The sequence below is a fragment of the Ambystoma mexicanum genome, chromosome 6p, assembly GCF_040938575.1.
Source record: "Ambystoma mexicanum isolate Mex_15411 chromosome 6p, UKY_AmexF1_1, whole genome shotgun sequence".
NCBI classification, from domain to species: Eukaryota; Metazoa; Chordata; class Amphibia; order Caudata; family Ambystomatidae; genus Ambystoma; species Ambystoma mexicanum.
Window position 1 is genome coordinate 496,244,757 of NC_090935.1, and position 25,716 is coordinate 496,270,472.

General features: G+C 49.7%; 1 protein-coding gene across 4 annotated transcripts in view; it reads right to left on the reverse strand.

The window, feature by feature from the left end:
- MIER3 (MIER family member 3) overlaps positions 1 to 25,716 on the reverse strand; it is a 465,034-nt gene that overhangs the window by 279,584 nt on the left and 159,734 nt on the right. The window lies entirely within an intron of this gene.

Consider the following 25,716-nt stretch of genomic DNA (forward strand, 5'->3'; position numbering starts at 1 on the left):
CTTTGGCGACTTTAATCTTAATTTCGTCAATAGTTATGGATTTGTAAAGGTGAGGGAGTTTGTTCAGTCTGGTGATTGACCCAATGATAAGGAGTTTGGTCTTTTCGTCATTAAGACATAAGCCGCGAGTGGCCATCCAGGTTTGTATGATTTGATAGATTTTGTTTAGAAGAGCTACATCTTTCTCATAGTCTCCCTGGATAGGGATAAGGATCTGGGTGTCTTCAGCATAATTAGTATATGAAACACTAAGATTATCTAGTATATTAAAGAGGGGCTTTATAAAAATATTGTACAAAGTAGGGGCGACATATGACCGCTGAGGTACACCACAGGTGATCGGTACAGGGTCAGCCGATGCAGAAGACGAAAAGACTTCTAGTTTGGTTGTCTAAGAAAGTTTATCCAGGCTGTAGCTTCAGTAGAGAAGTTGGCAGCCGATTGGAGGGGATTACATAACACTTTATGGTCAACCAGATCAAAAGCGGCAGACAGGTAGAGGAGAAGGAGAATGGGTATTTCACCCTCCTCTTTACGGTCAAGTTGGATTTTGAGATCGAGGAGGGCAGTCTCAGTTCTGTGTGTAGGCCTGAAACAAGATTGTCGGGTGCTTAGGAGGTTGTTGAGCTCCAGATAGGATTGGATCTGGAGATAGGCGGCTCTATCTAAGATTTTAAAGAATAACAGTACTGTCATGATGGGCCTGTAGTTGGTCAGGATGCTGGGGTCCAGGTGTTTTTTCTTTTTTTTGTAAAAAGGGGTAGTATCCATGCATCTTTGAGGTTGGTGGGGACAGAACAAGATTTAAAGGACAAATTGATGAGTGTTCACGAAAGGAGCGATGTCCTTGGCCACTTCTTGAATGATCGGGGCTGGGCAAGTATGACCAAGACACCAGGAAGGTTTGAGTCAGGTGATGATTGATTCAGTCTCAAAAGTTGATACTGACCTAAATTTAAATTGGTTATGTGGTTTAGTTTGGTTGTTATCAAGTTCTTGTAGGATGGCTTCTTTGGTGGCGAGAGCCATCTTGTGAAGGGTAGTTCTTTGGGCTGATATTTTGTTTTGGAGTGTAGCAATTTTGTTACAAAGGACATTTTGTATATTTGTATACCAAATTATATCTTTAGTGCACGAGTCGATGGGCGCTATTGGGGATTCTAATTCTCCGAGTATACAGAAGATTTCCCTAGAGCTAGAGTTGGCATTTTATTTTTTGATTGAATGTCTTTTGTTTGTAGGATTTCTTTTTTTAACTGTCAGCAAAGGTGGTGAGATGATTTTTATACTGAGTCGATGGGTTCTTGTTTCCATCTGAACATAACATGTTTCCATCTGGTCTAGGCCTGTCCTCCTTTGCGAAAGGTTTTTAAACTAGGGGTGACCCAAGTGTTGAGGTGGGCCAAGGATTTTTCTTTGCTCATTTTCAGTGGAGCGATAGTGTCTATAGCCGAGTTAAGTGTTGTTGTACAGATCAACTAGTTCTGTAGTGTTGTTTGGGAGATAGGTCAGGTTAGTGATAGGGTGGATAATTGGTAGGAGGTGCTTGGAAGTTATGTTCATTTTACATCTGGTTAGGGTTGGAGGAGCCGTAGGTTTAACTGCATAGGTTTGAGGGATGTCTTGGATAGTGAGTAGGATGAGGTGGTGGTCGGTCCATACGCAGGGTTCAGTGGCTGTGATACCTAAAGCACAGTTAATATCTGCGACCCAACCCAGGGTGCCACCTTTAGAATGGGTGGTTCCAGTATTTCTGATAGTGAGATCAGCTTCGGTAATGGCATTTGCTAAGATGGTGGCATTAGAGTCTTTAGGGTCATTAAGGCCCAAATTGAAGTCACCAAGTAAGATTCAGAACAGATGTATCTTATTCAAATGTTCATAGTGCGCCAGGGAGTCTGAAGATCACATGGATTGTGATGGTGCGCAACAGAAATCTCCCTAGTTTGACTGAAAGCAATTCCGCTGACGGGAGTGTTATAGGCTCAATCTCTGATATTTAGGTCGGATTTACAGATGACTGACAGGCTGCCTCCTTTAGAGTTTTCCCTGTCTCTTCTGAGGATAGTGAAATTGTCAGGGACTGCCAGGGACAGGGCAGGTCCAGCTGCTTTGTGGAGCCATGTCTCAGTGACAGCTAGGAAATATAGTTGGTTACATACGATGTCAGCAATTTCTGTGGCGTGGGCAACAAGGGACCTAGCATTAATAAGGGCTCCCTTGATTTTCTGACTTCACTTATTTGTTCTTGGACATGTCTTTATTAGTGAGTACTGAGGCCTGTGGGGAACTAGGTATGCTAGTCTGTGATTTAGGGTTGAAGGTGGATTCAATTTTAGGTGGGTTATGTGCTTGCAGTTTGGTTCGTACTTGGGTAGGTACATCAAGGTAAGTGGTTGGCAGCTTAGTTAATCTGGAGCTTAGTCTAAGGTTTCTCCATTTAGTGGGGCATGGGTGGTTAGGTTAAGGCTTGATGGCATGACAGGTTATGATGGGGTACTACTGGAATTAGTGTGAATTTACTTCTGGAGCTATTGGTATTGTGCATGGGAATGAGAGGTGGAAGGAAGTATGTAGGTTTAAGTGAGATGGGGGGAGTGGTTTTCTTATGGATAGTGGGTTAGGCGTCTTACTACAGGTAAATGCCATGGTGGTTAGTGCAAGAACAAATGTTAATGTAAGGATGTAGCCAGTGTGGGAGGAGGTCAGAGGACAAGTCATAACTAGGCTATACAATGTAGATCAGGCAGTACAGTATAGGTATACAAGCACAGTCTGACGTATAGATACAATATTAGCAAGATGGCAGAATGGTATTTGTACAGTACATAGTATGCAGTAGAGGTACAGTAGTAGTATAAGCTATGCGATGAGGACACAGTGGTAGATCAGGCAGTATATTATAGGTGTGGTGCATATATATATCTACAATATAGGAGCAGTAGTGTTGCGGTGGCAACTGGTGCTCCCTGTGCTAGGTAAAGATGGCTAGCATGTGTCGGCATAGGAAGGCTGAAACAAGAGCGGCATGGCCTGTGTAGTCTCATGAAGGCAACGGCTTGTGTATGTGGTTTGAGCCCATATTACATAGTACTGTAGAGATGAGACAACATGTCAAATTACGATCACAGTTGTGCAACACTTAAAGCAGTGATGGTGTATGTGGCATGGGCTGGTATAGCTATGCGAGCAGTGACTCAGTGTAGTGTCAAGTATGGGAGTGGCCGCTACTGTGAAGATACGAAGAACGAGGTAGAGGAGTGGCTATGCGGGTTGCTAATATTTATTCTTTGGCACATATACCCAAAATATTGGTGTTAAACATTGTACAATGGTGCAAAACAGTTGAGGCACGTGTAGTTCTATGTCAAGACCGGAGGCTCGGATTATGCTTCTCTAAACTTTACTGATCAGCAGCAAAGAACAAACCAATAAACATGCAACACAAAAACCAATAAAACTACCATAACCATCTTTTGTAGCCTCCAAACTCTAGCGCTGCAGGAGCCAAGCCTGCAGGTTCAGCGACGCCAGGTCGTGGTGGAAGATGGCGCCTCCTTCTCTGGAGAGAAGGTCCGCGTCAGCCGACAGCTTAATGGGAGGGGACGTTGACAAGTCCAGAAGGTCCGGGAACCAGATCTGCCTCAGCCACGCCGGTGCGACGAGGATCATCCTGCACCGGGACCTCTTGAGTTGGCTGATGAGTCGAAGCAGCAACGGCAACAGAGGGAACGCATACAGGTATAGGCCGTCCCAGGGGAACGAGAACGCATTGCCCATGCTTCTCGGCTGGGGAAACCTGCTGGCGAACCTCTTGCACTTCGAGTTCGTCGCTGTTGTGAACAGGTCGATTTGGGGTTTGCCCCATCGTCGGAAGAGTTGATCCACCTGATCCTGGCGCAGTTCCCACTCGTGACACGCGCGCAGCTCCCTGCTGAGCGAGTCGGCAATGGTGTTGCTTTCTCCTGCCAGATGGAAGGGAACCAGGAACATCCCCTGGGCGACCGCCCAGTGCCACAGATCCTGTGCCTCCTTGGATAGGGCTGGGGATCTGTTGCCTCCCTGCTTCCATATGTAAAACATTGCTGTGGTGTTGTCCGTGAAGATCCGCACCACCTTGCCCTTGAGCGACGGGAGGAACGATTTGAGAGCCCAGAACACGGCTTGGAGTTCTAGGACGTTGATGTGCAGGAGCCTCTCCTCCGGGAGCCAGAGGCCTCTTTCGTGGTGATCTCCGGTGTGGGCGCCCCAACCTTCCAGGGAGGCGTCCGTCGTCACTGTCTCCTGGTACACCGGCGTCTGAAAGTCCTTGCCCGCCGTGAGGTGCGCCCGAAACGCCCCACCACTGAATCGCCTGCCGGAACACCTCGTTGAGGGGGACCCTGTCTTCGAAGGTGCCCGCCGCCTGCATCCAACAGGCGTCGAGAAATTCTTGAAGAGGGCGCATCCGTAGTCTGCAAAGGCGCACCAGGTAGATGCAAGAGGACATCATCCCCAGGAGGGACTTGATGGACCTCACCCTGGCCACGTCCGTGGCTAGCAGACGCTGCACTTTGCCTAGAATGGTCTTCGTCCGTTCTTCAGACGGGGCCGCCAGGCGCCTCACTGTATCGAGCTTCGCTCCCAGAAACGGGGCCACCTGCGACCGCACCAAGTGGGACTTTGGGTAGTTTTTGGCGACTCCCAGGTCTGCGAGTAGCTGGACGGTCCTCGCAGTGTGTTCGACGGCGAGTTCCCTCGTCCTTGAGTGGATGAGCTTGTCGTCCAGGTAGGGGTAGACGTGAATCCCCTGCAGGCGCAGCCGCGCCGCCACTGGTGCTAGGCACTTGGTAAAGACCCTGGGGGCTGACTTCAATCCGAACGGCAGTGCTCTGAATTGGTAGTGGCGTCCCTGGACGACGAACCTGAGGAACTTTCGGTGACTTTTGAGGATGGGAACGTGGAAGTATGCATCCTCCAGGTCCAACGACGATAGAAAGTCGCCTTCCTCCAGCTGACCCAGTACGTGCCATCCTGAACCTTTGTGATCTGATGTATTTGTTCAAACGACGAAGGTCCAGGATGGGGCGCCAGCCGCCCGTCTTCTTCGGGACAAGCTCGATGGCGCCTTTCCTGAACATCGCCCGTACTTCCAACAGCAGTTGCGGGACGTGATTTTCCTTCCTGGCCACAGGTGGAACGTGAGGGCACTTCTTCAGGAATTCGATAGAGTGTCCTCTTGCCAGGGTATCCAGCACCCAACGGTCGGTGGAGATGGACTTCCACACGCCTACGAAATTCGTCAGCCGGCCTCCCACCGGGGTGCTTCGGGCCCGAGACCACGGCCGGTTCAGTCCTGCTTCGAGGTGGTGGCCTTGCCGCCCTGGCAACCTTGCCGACGGCGGCGAGGCGCTCCCTGCTTGCTGCAACCCCTGTAAGCCCCCTGAGACAAGGAGCGTGCCGCCTGGCGGTAGGACAAGCCACCACTGGATCCCTTGGAGGCACCCTGTCTGCCTCAGGAGCTCCGAAAGGGCTGTCGTTGCTGAAGGGCTCCTAGGGCGCGGGCCGTCTCCGTTTTATGGCTTAGAGGGATTCGTCCATCGCCTTCCCGAACAAGTTGCTGCCGTCGAACAGCATGTCCAACACCCTGGTCTGGACGTCCTGACGGAAGTCGGTCGCCTGGAGCCAACCCCGTCGTCATAGGCAAACACCGTTGCCCAGCTGGCGGAACCCGGTATCGGCAATATCGGTTGCCACCGTTATGGCGTGGTCCGACGCCACCTCGCCCTCTTGCAGTATTTCCAGGGCCTCGGACCTCGTCGTCCGGCAGGAAGTCCAATATGGGGGCCAGTTTAAACCAGAGCTCCCTGTCGTAACGGGCCACGATCGCCAGGGCGTTGGCCGCTTTGATCGTCGTCGCCGCCGACGATATGACCCCGCCGCCCCATGGCGTCCAACTTCTTTCCCTCGCCGTCCGGCGGGGAATTTGACGTCGAGGCTCCCGACCCCGCCGCTTTCTTCTTCGCCGCCGCCGAGACAACAGAGTCTGGCGTTGGCTGGGCCCTGAGGCACAGGGGAGCGGTTTCGGGGACCCGGTACTTCTTCTCGTACCGGTCCCGTTTGGCTTGTGCTGTGGAGGGGTTTTTGAGAACCGACAGGCCCTCCTCCCAGATGTCATCGATTAGAGGCACCGCGATGACCGTCTTCCTCTTGGCCTCCCGGCGCTGATAGAGGAAACCTTCCTTTTTCTGCTCCTCCGGGCAGAGCTGGAACAATTCGGACGCCCTGGCGATCATGACGTGGAATGAGCCAATCTCGCCGGGCGGCGAGGCCCGTGCGACGGGAGACCCGTTCCATCGTCGTCAGAACCCGTCTTTGAGCCCAACGCACCGTCATCTCCCGACTCGTGGGAGGAAGAGGAGGGAACTGTAGGCCTTACGGGGGCGAGCGGAGGAGACGGTTCGGTCCTCCGTCGTTTGTTCTGAGGACTTCCTGACGGGCCAGGTTGCGGGTCCTCCGGCCTGGGCCGTGGGAATCTCGTCCTTATCTCAGAGCATAAGGACTGGATCGCAGACAAAATGGCCGCCGAGCCATCCTGAGGCCTAGGTTCCTTCCTCGCCGTCGTCTTCCTCGGTTATCTCCCGAGGATCTTCCTTACGAGATCGAACCTTCTCGAATTGAACTTCGAGGTTCCTCACAGCCTCAGTCAGTTCCTCCTCCGAGGCTGACTCTGAGCTCGAGGAGGCTACCGTGCCCCCCCCTCGCTTCTTCCACCATGGCGGCCACGACGATGGGCTGAAAAGGATTCCCTCCTTGGCGGCAGGGAAACTCTAGTCCCGGAGGCAGTCTCCGCTGGCGGGGTCTCTGCCGGCTTGGCCAGAGTCGCTACGATCGCCTCGATAGAGGCCTTTGCCTGCTGGATAGAGGCCTTCACCACCTTAGGTGCGTCCCGGGCCTTCTTCGGGGGAGGGGCGACGCCTCGCTCCCCCTCTTCCGAGATCGGATGGGGCTTCTCCCGAAGCTTACCTGGGGTCTCGGACTTCCTCTTCCCCGGAGTGCTGGCTCGTGGTTGACGGTGCTGGGGAAGGTGCGCCCTGCCTGGCGACCGAAGAGGCCGTCCTTTCGGTGCTCCCGGAGCCAGCAGACTCGCAGCGCTTGGCCTGGTGTTGGGCCCCCGTCGCCGGGGCGCCCGCACAGGACTTAGAAGCCCGCTCGGACCCTTTCTTCTTCTCACCCGTTGAGCCCTTGTCCAACCAGCTGGCGAGACGGGATTGACGGTCCCTCATGGTCCGCTCCGACAAGTTCTTGCAGAACTGGCAGTTCACTACATGAGTCTTGTCCCCATGAAGACAGTAGAGGCATCGCGAATGTTCGTCTTCCTTAAACACATTCTGCAGCCCGCATCCAGGGCAGCTGCGAAACAGTTTGGGTCCGGGCGACAAACTCACATCCTGGGCCATCTCGAAGTACGCCGCGAATCTTCTGGAATCCTCCAAGAAGTTGATTCGACGAAATCTTCACCCTTGAGGGGCGTAGGAAAATCCCGCAACGGGTAGCCGTTAACGGGAGTAGAAACTGTGGAGCTTGAGGCTCGATTAACCGAAAAATGTGAAAATTCACCTGAAAAAGCACGAAACGCGCAGTAAAAGCTCGAGAGCTAAGCACGAGGACTCCCAACACTTGAACGTGCGGTAAAAATCTGAAGATGGCTGCCAGAGGCGGGGCTTAGGTAGAGGGCAGTCATTGGCTGTGGTCAGTATGACGCAGAGATCAGTGATTGGTTGCTACTACGAAAGACAGATCAGAAACGAAACGGATACTGATTTTTTCTTTACCGAGGATTCCCAGCCTGATGACGGGTAATATTCATGAGCATGTGAATCCATGCCAGACCCCATGCTGGAGAAGAGGAAAAGCGGGGCCTAGCAGGGGACAGGAAAGATCAACAGATACCTCGGATGAGGACGACTGGGAGGAAGAATACTCAGAAGAGGAAGTAGTATTTTTTTATATCCTCCTCAGAAGAAGAAGGCCACAAAGCGCCAAAGAAAAAGAAAAGGAGACAGGAGGATGGTGCAGGGGACGAGGACTTCGATCCAGAGGCACTAATTCACCCTAGGTCATCCGAATGGGAGCCACCAAAAAGAATAGCGGCCTACTTAAGAAAGCGCTGGAAAGCACCACTAGCCAAAGCGGCTATGAGTAAAATGAGGGTGGCATTCCCCAAGCCTCACCTCCCAGAGGGTGCAGCAGATACACCCGAAATAGACGAAAAAAATGATTGCATTTATGAGCAAATACACGAAAGACGTGAGGAAGGGTCTGGATAGATCCTGGCGGTCAAGCCAAGACAAAATGCTAGACATGACAGGACCCCTCACAAAAACTCTCCAAATTGGAGAGGAGGCCAGAGAAAAAGGAGAGCAGATAGACCCGACAATTCTAATCGGGTGGGCCCAGAGGGCGATATGTATGTTAGGAAACGCCAACCATGTCATCACCATAGAAAGAAGATCGTTGTTGGTGAAAATTGATTCGAAGTTGAGGGAGTTGGCCTCCTCTGAATCCGAGTCAACCGCGAAATGAAAGTTTGGGGACTCTTTATCAAGGAGCTAACCAAATCTGCGAATTCCTATACGGCACTGGACAAGGCACAGGCCTCTGTTTGGGAGACAAATTTTTGGACGGGCCAGCAGAGGCAGGGGTCGCTTAGCTGGCCGATTCCACTATAATATATCCTATCAAGACAGAGCACAGTGGCGAGAGCAGGAGGATCAAAGACAAAATGCCTTTCTTTCCATCAAGGAGTAGAGGAAGAGGCAGAAACTGGCGACATGGGGAACGTCAGCAAAACAACCCAGGCGAGAACAGACTATCTACACCCAAGTACCCCAGAAGTAGAGGGGAGGACAGCACAGTTCTTTACAAAATTGGCTGGCTATATCGGGAGATACCTGGGAAATACAAACCACACAAGGTTTTCTCATAGACTTTTTAGAGACACACATCAGGAAAACCCACCAAGGGGTCTAGAACTGAACAGAGAGGACAAATTATTACTAAAGAGAGTTGCGAGTGCTAGAAAGCAAAAAAGCTAAGACCAGTAACAGTTCAATTAAAGGGATAAATAAGCAATATGTTCCTAGTAAAAGGGAAACACAAGACAAGGCCAATTATAAACCTGAAAGGCCTAAACGAAAACGGGGTGTACAGACACTTCAAGATGGAAGGGATACACCTGTTAAGAGATACCTTAATTCAGGGAGACTGGCTAGCCAGGACAGATTTAAAAGATGCATACCTGACCATTCCCATAGCAGAGGAACACTGCAGATTTCTGAGATTCATCTGGGAAGAAGCAACATGGGAATTTCGATGCCTGCCCTTCGGCCTAGCATCAGCACCATAGTGTTTCACCAAGATGATGAAACCAGTAGTGACACCTCAGAAGTCAAGGGATAAGATTTATAATCTAGACGATATAGGTCTGATGTGCCAAGAGAAAGAAACACTATTAGATCAATTACACACAATAAAATTGTTAGAGAATCTGGGGTTTTTAATAAATTGGGGGAAATTCAGTATAGTAACAGAGCAGTCAATGGAATTTCTGGGGTTCATAGTGGACTCTACTCAGGGAACTCTGAGTCTACCCATTCCCAAGGTGAACGATATAAAAAAAACAGCTAAGACACACACTAGCGAAGGGAGAACTGTTGCTGAGGGACATTGCAAGATTAGTGGGCAGCCTAGCGGCATCAATCCAAGCAATATTCCCAGGACCACTACATTACAGGGCACTCCAGAGGTTGAAGATCACCACCTTAGGAGTGGCGCTACCTACGAATCAAAGGTTGCCATCTCCCAGGAAGTTAGGGGAAGAACTGGAATGGTGGCTACTCTACATGGATGAATGTAACGGGAGAGCAATATTTGGTTCATCCCTGGACCTAGTCATCAAATCCAACGCTAGCAGATGGGGCGGAGGAGCCCGATGCGGGAACCTGTCGACAGGGGGCAGGTGGTCGGATATAAAGACGACTCATCAACTGCCTGGAGTTGCTAGCAGGGTCCTTTGCAGTGAAATGCTGGACTCAAGAGAGCACAATGTATCCTGCTAAAAATGGACAATGTTTCGGTGGTCAGGTACATAAAAAGACTGGGCGGGACAAGGTCCAGACTACTGGCAGACCTAGCAAAAGACTTCTGGGAACTCTGTCTTCAGAGGAGAGTCTCAGTGACGGTAGAATATCTGCCGGGCCATCAGAACGAGGTGGCCGATTAGAACTCCAGATACCTCAAGGATGCCAGCGATTGGAAGCTGGACGAGGTAGTGTTTCAAGAACTAATGATTCGCTGGGGACCATGCCAGATAGATTTATTTGCATCGAGACTAAACAATAACCCCGGTTCTTCAGCTGGAGACCGGACCCAGAAGCAGAGGCAACATATGCCTTCCTACAGTCATGGGGCCACCAGACGAACTACGCGTTCCCTCCTTTCTCCATGATAGCGAGGACGCTAGCCCAGGTGAGACGGCAGAGAGCATCCCTAGTACTAGTTACGCCAGACTGGAGGGGGCAGGTGCGGTTTCCCAGCCTACCGGAATGGTCACCACAACCCAGTGGCATTACCCAACGACGATTTAATTATTCGAGATCCCAGAGATCTCAGCCATCCACTAGTGAGGTCAGGAAGACTCAACCTGATGGCATGGGCGATTACAGGAGATCTTGGGTTAGGCCAGGACTATCGAATGAGGCTGAAATCATTAGCGAATCCTGGGCTCCAGGGACACACGGCATATAAATCAGCATGGGCTAGATGGAGTACCTGGTTTCTGGAGAGGAATATTCATCTCGATGGAACGGATGTAGTACACGTAGCTAATTTCTTTGTACAGCTAGCAGCTCAAGGAAAGGCATACAGGACTATAAACACGGCTAGGTCCGCAATATCGGCAGGACACCCTAGAGTAGAAGGTTTAGCGATAGGGGAACACCTATTAATCTGTAGATTAGTAAGGGGAGTACAAATGACTAGATCTCCTAGTGAAAAGTATAATCAATTATGGGACGCAGACAGTCTTGAGATTATTTCTAGCATGGCCAGATAATCAAGATCCATCTAGGAAAGCTATTTCAGGCAAGCTAGCCATGCTCTTATGTCTTTTAGCTTGCAAAAGATCCTCAGACGTTAGAGCACTGGAAATCAACAGGAAAAGTATATTTCCGAACCGAGTGACCTTTCTCATTACAAGAAGGACCAAGACAGGTTTGAGATCCATTTCTTATAAAGCCTTCCCGGGACAACCAAAATTATGTCCCGTCAGATGCTTAGCAGGATATGACAAGGGAAGTAAGACCGCCAGGGGTATCCCAATTATTGATAGCAATGTGTAAACCATTTAAAGCCATTACACCGGCTACCATAGCTAGATGGCTTAGATGGGTGATGGTACAGGCGGGCATTGATATAGTGAAATATGGTGCCCATTCAACTAGAGGAGCGATGGCTACCAAGGCTTTCAACATAGGAGCCAGAGTAGAGGACATTATGAGGTTAGCAGATTGGTCGAATGAATCGACTTTTAAAACTTTCCATTTCAAACCTATGGAAAGTGCGGCATCCTTAGTGGTGAGTAAGCTTTGAACAAGCATAATACGACCCTCCGGTCTTGACATAAAATTCAGATTTTCAACACATTCGTTCCAGAAAGTCAAAGAAACGGAGGCAAAGGATTATCCCCACCCTATCAATCGTAAGAATGTAATGTATTATAAAATATTGAAATGTTTACAAGTTTTTTTTCTATAATTAATGAAATGATGCATGATGTATACAATAAGATGGTAAAGTTGTGAAATGCACAGGAAGAGAATGTTAATACTTTGCGGTTGAATTTACGATTGTCCGACCCGTGTTTCGGTTTATAGTCGCCTTTGTAATTTATATTTCTATAAGGATGGTGGCAGACAAGCAATCCGGGAATTGAACTAGGATTGGCATGGAACAGACGGAATTACAAAAGGGCACTGGACGCAACCTCGACTGGACAAAGAAAGAGGAGCAATAGGAGGACAGGAGGTTTTAAGGACTAAGGACATGTTGAATGGCTGGAAATATCACATGGACAGTTTAAGGACCAATAAGAAATGAACTACAAAAGACTCAAAAAACATGATTATGGTAGTTGTATTGCTTTTTGTGTTACATGTTTATTGGTTTGTTCTTTGCTGCTGATCAGTAAAGTTGTGAGAGAAGCATAATCCTTCGCCTCCGTGTCTTTAATAGAATTATGACTTTCTGGAACGAATGTGTTCAAAATCTGAATTACCAATGTAGCAGCGATGTTATGGCCATGCTGCGTTTGAGTTGTCATGCAATCGTGAAGGGCGCGCATTACATGAAATGAGGACTAGCAAAGTTATTTTACAGTGTAGCCTGGAAAATGCATAATTACATGGCGAACCCCAAGGCCAGGCGCAGTAAATGTTTGCTAACTGGGTATGATCTTGCAGCGTGCCTGTGGTAGGTTGGTGGGATAGGCAGATCAGGCTGCACATTTAGGAAGGCTAACAGGATGACAAAGGGCAGGCAAGACGGGGATAAAGCGGTGACTCAGTAGATTAGATGCAGCAAACAGGTTTGTTTATTTCATTTATATAGCGCACTGACTCAGGGGTATCTGGGCGCTCTTAAGACAAATAGAATGTTACAGACATAAGCACTGTAGTTAGGAATACAGTTTGTACATGCATAGAAATGACAATGCATTAGTTACCGTAAAAGCATTTCTGATGGTTGTATCTGCTTAGATTCACATGCTGTGCATAGGTCCGACATCCAGTGGTCACTGCGGAGTATTGCATTTTGTTTTTCGTAGTCGAAAAGGGACGTCGACAAGGCGCGTCTGAAATACTATCCCTATAGTGACGTGCGTTGTACCCACAATCCCTCACGCGTCGAGGTCCCTCCGTTTGTATTTTTCTGCCCTGAGGAAGCCTTCTAGACGTGAGTGAGTACAGAAAAGAGATATAAAAGGAAGTCTATGTTCCTTCCATCCGAGCGGGGAGGAAGGGTGGGCGCATGTGAATCTAAGCAGATACAACCATCAGAAATGCTTTTACGGTAAGTAATGCATTGTCTTCTGATGTTTATTAATCTGCTTAGAATCACATGCTGTGCATAGACTAGCGAGCAGTACCCGGAGTTGGCGGTGGGTTATGAGAAGGAACAGTAGAGAAAAGATGTCTTAATACTGCCTGTCCCACCTGGGAGTCAGATCTAGAGTGTGCATCTAGACAGTAGTGTTTTGTAAAGGTGTGCACAGAACTCCAGGTAGCCGCTTTGCAGATGGACTCAAGGGGAACATTTGCAATGAATGCTATGGACGCCCCCGTGCCTCGAGTAGAATCTGCTCTTGGCCTAAAGGGCAGTTCTCTCTTAGCAAGAGTAGAGCAGAGAGTGATGCATTGAACAATCCATCTAGAAATAGTGGACTTTGAAACTGCATCCCCTTCTCTTCCTGCTGCCACCGAGACGAAGAACTGATTCGTCTTCCTCAGTGGTCTGGTTCTTTCCATGTAGAACATGACCGCTCTGCGGACATCTAGTGTGTGCAGAGTCCTTTCTCCCAAGTTGGAAGGATTTTGAAAGAACGCTGGTAGTTCTTTAGACTGGTTTACGTGGAATTTTGAGATGAATTTCGGAGCAAACTTTGGGTGAGTGCGTAGAACCACTTTATCTCTGTGAACTGTAACAAAGGGGTCTAGAACAGAAAGAGCCAGTAGTTCACTTACTCTCCTGATGGAGGTGATAGCTATTAGAAAAGCAGTCTTAAGAGTGAGGTGTTTAAGAGATGCTTTGTGCATGGTTTCGAATGGTGAGCCCATGAGTCTGGTAAATACCACGTTAAGGTCCCATCCGGGAGCTGGGTCAGCTATCGGGGGGTGTATTCTCTTTACTCCCTCCATGAAGGCCTTTATAACAGGGATCTTCCACCACGACACTGAGTTGGGAAGTGGTGTATGCAGAAAGTGCCGCTAGGTGGACTTTAATGGAATTGAACACTAGACCTGAATCCAATAAGTGGGTCAGGTATAGAACAATATGTGCGAGAGAGCAGTCAATCGGGTTGATGCTTTTTCCTCTGCACCAGATGACAAATCTCTTCCACTTGCTAGAATAGCAGTGGCGAGTGTTAGGTTTTCTGGCTTCTCTGAGGATGTCCATGCAGCTCTGCGGGAGCTGTAGATGTCCGAATTCTATGATCTCAGGAGCCAAGCTGCTAAGTTCATGTTCTGGGGGCATGGATGCAGAGTCCTGCCCTTGTCTTGTGACAGCATGTTGTAAGGGCAGGGGAGTTTCACTGGGGGAGATATAGACATCTCCATCAAGTGAGAGAACCATGGCTGTCGGGCCCACATTGGGGCCACCAGTATCATGGTCACTTGTTCCTGGTGCATCTTGTGCACCACCTTGTTGAGAAGGGGAGTCGGGGGGGGGGGGGGGAAAGCGTAAACAAATTTCCCTGACCATTGCATCGACAGACCGTTCCCCTTGGATTGGTTCTGGGGGTACCTGGAGGCGTAACTTTGGCATTGTGAGTTCTCCAGGGTTGCGAACAGGTCTATTTCTGGGAATCCCCATTGTGGGAAGACGTCGAAGACGATGTCTTCGTGCAGTCGCCATTCGTACTCTTCGGGCAGGGGGAAATCTCTGCTGAGTTTGTCTGCCAGCAGATTGAGTTCCCCTGGTACATGTTGTGACATTAGGAACATGTTTTGTTTGAGAGCCCACTTCCATATATTTTGGGCCAGTTTGGACAGTCCTGGAGAGTGGGTGCCCCCCTGCTTGTTGATGTAGTACATGGCTGTGGTGCTGTCTGTAAGGACCAACACAGTCTTGCCTTGTAGGTGTTCCTAGAAGGCTTTTAGCGCCTTGAACACAGCTAGTAGCTCCATTAGATTTATGTGTTTGGATGCTACGTTCGGAGTCCACACTCCGTGAGCAGTCTGATGGGATAGGTGAGCTCCCCATCCTGTGAGGGATGCGTCTGTGGTTAGAGTGGCTTCCGCCGCGGGTGTGGCAAAGGGTTTTCCTCTTTCCAGGTTTTCCTTTGTCCACCACCGTAGCGAGAGAACCAAGGCCTGCGAGACCACCACCACTAGATTGTCCCATAGTCCGCTGGCCTGACACCACTGGCTGTTGAGCCACTCTTGCATAGGCCGCATGCGCAGGCGCGCGTGAGGTACCAAATAAATACACAACGCCATCATGCCTAGCAAGCGCATTGCTTTGCGTCACCTCTCGACCGGTCACATATTGAGGGATCTGAAACAGCAGGTTTTGGACCCTCTCTTTGGAGGGGAAGACGAGGCCGTCCTTTGTTTGAATTAGAGCCCCTAGGAATTGTTTAATTTGGCTGGGGTCTAGGCTGGACTTCTTTTCGTTGATGGAGAAGCCCAACTGGAACAAAAGGTCTACAGTCTTTTGGGTATTGGAGAAGCATGTTCCGTAAGAATCCCCGGTTATGAACCAGTCGTCGAGGTAAGGGTAAACTGGGATGGACAACCTGCGCAGGTGGGCCGCTGCCACTGCCAGTACCTTCGTGAATACCCTTGGTGCCGATGCTATGCCGAAGGGTAGCACTCTGAACTGGTAGTGTTTGCCCTCTATCATGAACCTGAGGTATCTTCTGTGCGCTGGCAACATTAAAATATGAAAGTATGCATCTTTCATGTCCAATGTTGTCATGTAATCTCCCTGTGATAGCAGTGGGATCACTTCCTGTAAGGTCACCATACGAAACTTCTGGGGTTTGATAAACTTGTTCGCTGGGCGCAGATCTAATACAGGGCGCATGGTTAGATCCTTTTTGGGTACAAGGAAGTACACTGAATAAATACCTTCCGTTACCTGAGATAGAGGCAAGACCTCTATGGCTCCTTTTTCCAGCAGTTGTTGTACTTCTTGGAGAAGGATGGCAAGGTGTTCCGGTGTCAGGCGTCGTCCCCTCGGGGGTCTGTATGTTGGGGAACCGTTGAATTCGATGCAGTATCCGTGGGCTACGGTGGAAAGTACCCAGCGGTCTGACGTTATTCCCTCCCATGCTGGAAGAAAGGATGTTACCGGCCCCCGAACGGTGTTGCATGGGAGGGGACGCGAATCATCGCGTCACTTGGTGTTATTGGGGGCTTGGGAGCCTCTGGGGGTGGACCCCCAACCTCTCCCTTTGCCACGGCGCTGGCCTCTTTGGCTGTACTGCCCACTATTGGTCTGGTAATTGGTGGCAGGGTAGTGTTGCTGCTGATTCTGCTGTTGGCATTGGCCACGAAAAAAGCGTTTGTTGCCATAGCCGCGTCTGGTAGTGGGCTTAGAGATCTGGTCAAGAGTTTTGATAGTATTGAACTCTTTTTTAGCCATCTCCAGAGCCTCATCCACCGCTTTCCCGAAGAGGTTTGAGTCTTCAACAGGTTTATTTATTAAAGACGCCTGTGTCTCCGGTTTGAACCCTGAGTTGCGCAGCCATACATGGCGTTTTAGGAGTATTCCCTGAACCAGGGAACGTCCCGGTGTCTGTGCAGCATCCAGAGAGTTCTTTACAATACTCTGGTTGTCCTGGGTTCCTTCGCCAATAGTTAATAGCAGGCGTGTACGTAGTGGTTCCGGCGCTTCTTCGGCGTCTTTGTGCAGTTTGGCCCACTGCGCGTCTGCGTAGCTAGCTAGCAAAGAATTGTTGTTCGCAATTCTTGCCGCAAAGGCAGCCGAGGATGTGAATCTCTTTGCAAGGGCATATAACCTCTTGCCCTCCTTGTCAGGTGGTGCCTCGCTGGTGGACAGCGGCACCCCTGCCCTCTTCCTTGTATTAGTTACTACAAGGGAATCCGGAATGGAATGTCCCCTGATGTACAGCGGGTCTGAGGGTGAAGGAGTGAAAAGTTTTTCAATTCTTGGATTAACTCCTCTGATTAGTGCGGGTGTGGATAGCGAAGGGATGATTCTTCTCTTCACTGAAGCGAGGAGGGGAATGGTCTGGCTGACCGGGGGTTTCTCCTTAATTACTCTTTCCACAAAGTCTATTTCAGGAGAGATCTCCCCAGTGTCCAGTTCGAAATGTGCTGCTGCTCTGCGCAACAGGGCATTGAAAGTGGGCTGATCATCAATGGGAGACGTGCTTCTAACAGGTGAATTGTCAGGAGGATTAAGGTTCAGGACATCAGTGTCCGAATATACTGATGGGGATTGCCAGGGATGAGAAGGTCCTTCTGGATTTTCTCCGAAGCCTTCTCCTACCATGTCTGGGCTGTCTTCCAGACCTTCCTCCTGGTTCTGTCTCTCTTCATCGTCCACAAATTCATCCTCCTCCTCCAGGTATTGTTCCTCACCAGTGAGGTCATACACACTATGGAAATCTGAGGCTGTGTCCTGCTTGGGGATTGAATAGTCTCGGATATTTGGCCCGGGGTCCTCCTGAGGCCCTTCTCTTGTTCTCTTGGCAGTAGGAGGGTTCTGGGTCTTCATAAACCTCTCCATTCTCTCCATGCAGAGATGGAGCCTTTCCATGGTTTCATGGGGTACCCCTGAGCGGTCTAGCGGGGGAAAATTAGTGTCATCTAGCTGAAAACGGCTCGACCTCTCCCATCATTCGGAAGTCGCCTTCCGAAAAGTCTTCCGGTGTGCTGGGGGTCCCCCCGACTGAAGAGGGTAGTCCCTGTCTTTCTTCGGGCTTTTTCGGCGTGTCTTTCGACCTTTGCGTAGCGCTCGACGTGTCTTTCGGCGTACGCTTCTGGGCGTCGGCTACAACGATCCTCGCCAGGCTCTCTGCGACTCGTTTGTCAGCGGAGGGCTGTGGTTTCGACGTTACGGGTGGCGATCGTTCTACGGCGGCGTGCGCTCTCTGCTGGTGCGCTCCGGCCGATGGTTTGGGGGCGGCGCCCTTATTTGCCGAAAGCCCAGTCGCTGGTCGCGACTGTGGTTGCGAGAGGGGCTTCGAACCTGAACGGTCTGAGGAGGCCGCCGGTGGAACCTGCGTCTCCTTGGGCGCTGATGCTTTCTTCGTCTTTGACGATGAAGAGCCATGGGTTGTGTGCTTATGTGTGGTATCGTGTGCGTCAGTGTCGCCGGGGTGTTCATCCCCATAAGCACGGCGTGAGCTGAGCCCGTCGGGGCCGGGGACAGACGATGAAGAGCGCAAACGCTCTTTAGAGGGGTCTACGACTTCCGTAGCGGAGGTCGTGTTATCACGTTCCTCGTCACTGTCGGTGGTAGCAGCGGCGGGTGAAGAATCGGCCTTCGACATAGCGTAGGCCGCCCACCTCTTGACCCTACGGTCTTTTAGAGTCTTTGGCTTAAGAAGCCGACAAGCCGTGCAACCTTCCTCCTTGTGATCGAGGGGCAAGCAGCGGTTACACCGTGAATGCTTGTCCTTCCAAGTAAACTTGCCCTTGCAAAGCGGGCAAAACCTAAAGGGTGTCCTCTCCATAGCCGAGGCAATAAATCGTGATAACGACCCCAAGGGAAAGGAAGGGGAAAAGGAAAGGCATTCTCAGAAAAGAACCAGAGATGTCCCACGACCCCACTCTCCCTACTGTATTTGGCCTGCGAGGCCAGGCCACGTGTTCGGCAACGCCGAAGGATCTCCTCCGCTCGTTCCCTCCGTCGAAGATCTTGCTCGGCGGAGACAGCTTCACAACTGCGTCGAGGGAGGGATCGATGTGTTATATATTAAATAGGAAAACGACCAAAGGTTGAGGAGATGAAATCTGCAATGTCTCTCGAGGAGCTCCGCGTAAAGGCGACCAGTAGCTGGGCGGAAAAAAACAATCTGAGGGACCTCGACGCGTGAGGGATTGTGGGTACAACGCACATCACTATAGGGATAGTATTTCAGACACGCCTTGTCGACGTCCCTTTTCGACTACGTAAAACAAAATGCAATACTCCGCAGTGACCACTGGATGTCGGACCTATGCACAGCATGTGATTCTAAGCAGATTAACAAACATCAGAAAAGCAGTTACAGGAAGGTATCAGGAGACATTTTACAAGCATAGGCATTGATAAGTGGTTACAGTGCCAGAGTACGTGGATTAAAGTTTGTCAGAGTACTATGTTCTAGCACCCAATATAATGGCAGGTTACTTTCAGATGTCAATTCCAACTAGCTGCTAGTTTGTAGGAAGTTTGGCCCCATGGTTTTCCCAATAAGAGAATATTAGGAGGTCCGAATGATGTAGGTCTAAGGTCTGTTGACTCACGTTACTTGATGTGTAGGGTGGAAGAGTCAGCAGGACGAGGAGTCGGTGAAAGGATGTAAGGTGGCACAGCCACTGCACGGCCCGTCGTGGACAGTCGCAGACAGGCCCTTAAACCGCGGCCCTTGCGACTAACGACCAGCTTCCGCGGTCGTGAGATCAGACGAAAGTATTGTAGTGTAACCAATCGGCTGCACTTGGACGGAGGAGCACCAGCCAACATTTGGCAAGAGAGGTGGCCATTTTAAAAAGGTCCTACGAGTTTCAAAACAACGGGCGAAGTAGCTTTGAAGGGAGATATGTGCTATGAGACAGATTAGCTTTGTAAATAAAGCAAGGCTTACTTGCTGATCAGAGGGCAGTAAAAGCAACCGGTGGGATTCATTGCGCGATGATTCGGTCACAGATCCGATGCAGGGGGTGGGGGGGGTTCCTGCCCTACCCTGGATGGAGCATTTTACTAGATACATGAACTTAATATTACTACTTCATGGTTTAGAAATCACCATCTGAAACGTGCCCCATCGTAAGAGTTAAGGTAACTCAGTCGTAAGGAACAAGTGCAGGAAAATATATCTATAATAAAAATGTAGGTGCACAAATGACTCTTGCAGCCATAAACCAAACTAATTTGATTTTCCTGAAAGAAAAAGTTAGATTAAAAAGAGACGTCAAATTGACAAGTGTTAATGACTGAATTAAATTAACTATTGAGGCAGGTCAGCAGAATGAGTAGAACACGTTAATGCTCTTAATAAAATAAGGAACAGGCACATCGATCCCTATTGCTATTGGGTTTTCCCTGCTTGACTCAAGAAACTGAAGGTTCTTTTTTTGCCGTCAGACGTCCAAAATAAACTGTCCTCAGTCTAAACACAACTATTTGACACTACACTAATATGAATAACTAAAGTAGGCCAAGAGAAGGTTAACTCTCCTGGTCATTTCCCTTTATGTTTTTTTTTCTTGCTTGTAACTTTCTCTGGGTTTTTATCATGTTTCCTTGTATGCTTAATGTACAAATGTCTGGGTAGAAATAAGCCTGTGGACCTTCTCGGAGCCCCTTAAGTTTTGTTCAGGAGTCCTTGTAGCTCCTGCCAAATTTCTATGGGTTTTATGTTCTTGTTTGAGAGAATATATCTAGGAGATGCATTCTAAAACTCTTTCCTTTAAGTAGGTTTTCAGTTTGAGATTCCACAGGTCCAGGGTTTGAAGCATCAATAAAGGTCCACAGGAGATCTGCAGAGACACGGGGCTTTCTCAGGCAAGTGAAGAAAGTGCTGCTGGCTGGCTTCCAACAACAATGTCCTGGACCTTAGCAGGATGCTCACCTTCATAAGGGTCTTGGCTTTATAAATAATCCAGGTTCGAGTTACCTCAGCCCACCAACAGTAAGAAGATGCACCATTCAAGCTGGTAGTGGGCAGCTTCTGGCCACTCTACCTGCCTATCAACCGACACTGGTATGGATGTGGACAGTGTCCAGACAGATACAGCCACCTACATAGTCCACACAGCTGGAACTTTGGCCTGGAAGGGAAATCCAGCCCCGGCATGGCAGGAAGGAGGTCAAACTACAAGATGGCCAAAGGATAGGCGATCAGCTTGTGTCACAGCCATTAAAGAGTATGGAACAAGTTACTTACCTGTAACTGTCCACCAGCATGGGTCTGGCATGGATTCACATGCACATGAATATGCCCAGCCAGGCTGGGAATCCTTGGCCTTGGTAATGAAAAAAATCAGTTTGTTTAATTTCTGAACTTTTATTCTCCTAACAACCAATCACTGGTCTCTGGGTCATACTACCCCCATCCAATGATTACCCTCTACCTAAGCCCACCCACCCTCTGGGAGCCATCTTCAGATTTGGTAGCACGTAAAGTAGCAGTAGGACCAAGAGAGGAGCAGCAGAGCGTTAGGCGGGAGAGTTCGTCTGTGAATCAGTGCCAGACCCATTCTGGAGAACAACAGTTAGAGTTATGTAACTTGTTCCTTCTCCAGCATGGGTCTGGTATGTATTCACATGCTCATGAATAAAGAATACATGGCAGTACATGCCATGTACAACTACGGAAGGTGGCAAGGCTCAACAGAAGCAATTACTCTTACCTCCTCACCTGGCTCACCTTCAAGCGAATAGGTTGCGTAGCACTGCTTGGCCGACTATGGACTCCTCCCTGGAGTCCCTGTCGACGCAGTAGAATTTTGTGAAGGTGTGCATAGACCTCCACATAGAAGTCCTAAAGATTTCCAGCAGGAACACACCAGACAGGAGCTCTGTCGTAGCAGCGATCGCTCTGGTAGAATGGGCTCTCGGACAGCCAGGCAGTGGTCGGTTTGCCAATCGGTGACAATGAGTGATGCAGCTGGAGAGCCTCCTTGAGATGGAAGCCTTGGACAAGGCCTTCCCATGGTTCACAGGACCAATGTTCACAAAAAGCGGAGACGTCTTCTAGAAACTCTGTGTGCGGGCCGTGTAATACTTCAGCGCTCAAGCCACATCCAGCAAGTACAAAGTCCTTTCAGCCGGCAACGAAAGAAGTTGAAAAAAAAAAAAAAACAGGCAACACTAGGGGTTAATTGAGAAGAAATTAGAACGGAACCTTCGGCATGAAGGAGGGGTGCGTCCGCAACACCACCTTTTTCTTGTGGAAAGTCAAATAGGGCCACTTATAGGACAGGGCGTGGACCTCACCCACTCTGCTTTCCTCGTGGGCATCACCTCTGCCAGGAGTCTTCCAAGAAAGGAACGAGAGGAGTTTGTTGCACAGGCTCGAAAGGGGCCCTCCATGAGCCTAGTCAGCACCACGTTGAGTTCCTAATGCTAGGGAAGGTGCCTTCACCGGCGGAAACAATCGGCACAGTCCTATAATGAACTCCTTCACTAGATGTGTTACCAAAGAGAAGACCGTCCCGGAGACCTGGTGTAGCGGGAGATAGCCGCCAGATGCACTTTGATGGAGGCGTTCGCCAGCCCCAACTTAGCCAACAAAAACAAGTATGGAAAGGGGAGGGGGGGTGTTAATCTTGAGGCTTAATCTTCTGCAAATGACACCAAGTCACGAAATGCTTCCATTTGTGCCCATAGCACTACAGAGTTGACGACGCCCAGGCAACGTCCTCCCTGCAGTCCGCCGGGAGCTCGTACCCAGCAAACAAATGCTGCAGGAGCCAGGCTTTCAGGTTCAGCAATCCTGGGTGGTGGTGCAGCATTGCGCCTCCCTCCCTGGCAAGCAGATCTGCTACCACTGGCAGCTTGACAGGAGGTGCCTCTGACATTCTGAGAATGTCAGAGTACCAGATCTGCCTCAGCCACCCTGGTGCGACGAGGGTCAACCTCGTGAGTTGACTGATGATGTGTTATTTATATAGCACCTTAAGCAGCACATATTTACATACAATATCACCCAACCGAAATTGGTATTCATTTATCGACCTCGGAAGGATGAAAGGCTGAGTTAACCTTGCCGGGATCCAAACCTGCGACCTGCAGATCACTCGGATCACAGCAGCGATCTTACCGGCATACCGATGAATGACTTTGCAACAGAGGAAACACGTACAGGAACAGGCCTTCCCCACGAGAAGGAGAATGCATCCCCCATGCTCCCCGGCTGGGAGAACCTGCTGGCAAACCTCTGGCACTTGGTGTTTGTCGACCTTGCAAATAAATCAATCTAGGATCTGCCCCACCTGAGGAAGAAGCCATCACCTTGATCCTACCGAAGCTCCCACTTGTGGCCGAGAGAGACGGCAACATTGTTTTTTACTCTTGCAAGGTGAAAAGGAATGAGACACATCCCCTGGGGGATGGCCCAGTGCCACAGCTCCTGCACGTCTCTGGAGAACGCTGGGGACATGGGGCTCCCTGCTTCCCGATGTAAAAGATAGTGGTGGTATTGTCCGTGAAGACCCTCACCACCTTGCCCATGAGAGAAGAAATGACTTGAGGGCCCAAAACACTGTCCGCAGCGCCAGGACCTTGATGTGGAGCTCCTCCTCTGGCAGCCATAGGCAGCTGGCGTGGAGATATCCAGTTTGGACTCCGCAGCCCTCCAGGGAAGCGTCTATCGTGACCGTCTGTTGGTACAGGTGGCTCGGGAAGTCTGTGCCAGTGTGAAACTGTTACAACTCTACTACTCACATTGACCCCCTAGAGTTAAACCTGGCTGCTCAGTCAATCTACCAACCTGTGTAGTACAGACGTCTAATAAATGTTGGGTTCCTAGTGCCAGGAGGTCAAGGTGCTGTAGTCTTCCAAAGGATACAGCACACAATCTTGCCTAACAGAGAGCGATCTTCATTGCCAACAGCCATGGCACCTTGCAAAAATGGCTGCTATCCTCTCTTCCGAGGGGATCGCCAGGCAAGACGCCGTGTTGAGCCTGACCCCCAGGAATAGCACGGCACACGCACCACCTTATCGCTCAATGGAACTCTGAGAAAAATCTGGTCTTTGAAACTTCCGGATTCCTGGACCCAACGGGTGCCCAGGAATTCCTGGAGCGGTGGCATCCGCAATCTGCAGAGCCTGATCAGGTCGATACATGACGACATGCCGAGCAGCTACTTGATGGTCCCCACCGTGGCTTTTAGGGAAAATTCTCAGAAATGTGCCAATTCCCCTTCTACCTTTCGAGACCCCCAGCTCTTTTGCTGGACTTTAGGACTATTAATCTCTAACCTGGAGAGAGTGGGACCCTTTTCCCCACTCTCTCAAGTATTCTTCCGTGATTTGGACTGTTTCTTTTGACTTTGGATTCTGACAAACTCCATAGGCATCATCTTTACATTGTGACACAGCACCTTCAGTGCAGTGGCACAGGGAAGTCTCAGATTTCACGAAGTTTTAAATACCTTCTCTTGGTGAAACTGTTTCCAAGAGCAGTGAAGTGAAAATGACTAACTGTCTAGAGCCAGCACACACTAGTTTACCATAGGGTGCTGGAAACGTAACTTCGTATCCCCTTAGTTTCTCATGTAACAATTTTGTTACTCATTCTACAATTAATGGCTGGTGGCATTGGTTTACTTTTTACTACCATTGTGCGTTTTTACTGCTGGCTGTGTTTGCAGCTGCAATAAGGTACCTATGGGTGCCCAGTTTTGTCACAATGGCCCCAGTCTTTTTTCGCTATTTCTTGTTGGAAAGCTCCTTCTTGAGATTTACTCTGCATGCCAAACCAGGTTTGGTCTCTTTGTTAATTTTGCCTTTGGCGGGATTCACGAGTGAAGCCCGCCTCTGGCTCCAGTATGTCTGGCAGGGGCAGGAAGTGAGGGAGGTGCCTGAAACTCCCTGTGCTTAATCCCCTTGGTTACAGGAATGCACCCAAAGGCGATTTGCCGGCTGACTGTCCTTTGAGGAAGCCACCCTGCAGTGGGATTGACAGCTAGGCTGGAATGCATGGGAGAAACCTGCATAAAAGGCAAGGCTTTTTGGCTTGGAAGGCAGAGTCTACCGGTGGACGAAGGAATCTGAAGAACAACTTGGAAGAGACGCCTTCTGCAACTCCTGGACCATTGGTTTGCCGGGTGAAGCCCTGCTGCTGTGCTGAAGCTCCGAAATCGCCTCGACTAGAGAAGCCCCGCAAGGACGACTTCTCCCTTTGAGTTGGTGGGACCAATCAACTCCAAAGTAAGACCGTCTGGACATCCTCTCAGAGCAGTGCCAGGGAGAGGAACACCAGATTGTGTGCGTTGCTTTAAAGTTGGACCCGAGCGCTAGGAAGATCTTCCGGACTTCCTTGATGCAGGACTGACCAAGCCCGAGTCGCAACAGAGTGCTGGACCCCAGAAGCAAGGAAAGTCAAGTGGTAATCGAGAACCGCGGTGTTGCTATTTGCTGTCGGACACGAGGAGCTGAAACACAGAATAACTGTTGCATTGAAGTTTGTCCATTGCTGCCGCTGACCTTCCCATTGCAGAGCGGGAGCCCCCAGACATCCTCCCTCTTGTCCCCACAACTGTGGCTCAGGAACAGGATATGCAGGGGCGTAAAGGAACAGAACCAGCTGGAACCATTTCTTTTAACTTTTTAAAATAAGAAACGTCTTCGAAGGAGCTCTTGAAGATAAATAGCGCTGCTAAATATATCTTTTAATAGTGCCAACTTGGAGCCCTGAGTTGGCTAGATGTGAAAGAAAAGAAAGCACCATAGTTGTACTACATTGAAAAGGGTCCACATCCTTATCCCTGCACCAGTTACTGAATTTCTTCCAACAACATCGGTACAAGGATTTTGTTGCTGGCCTTCTGGCCAAAAGCAAAATCTCCATAAGGTCGTCCGTAAGGTCCCAATCCTTTTACCTCAGCCTCTCAGAAGCCATGCACGAAGGCTGAGAGTTTTGACCTCTGGATGGAGAACTTGACCTTCCTTTTGCGAGAGGAGATCCTCTCTTTGTGGAAGACGTATTGGAGGGCAGATGAACATGTCATGTCCAGAAGGTCCAGGTACCACGTTCTCCTGGCCCAATCC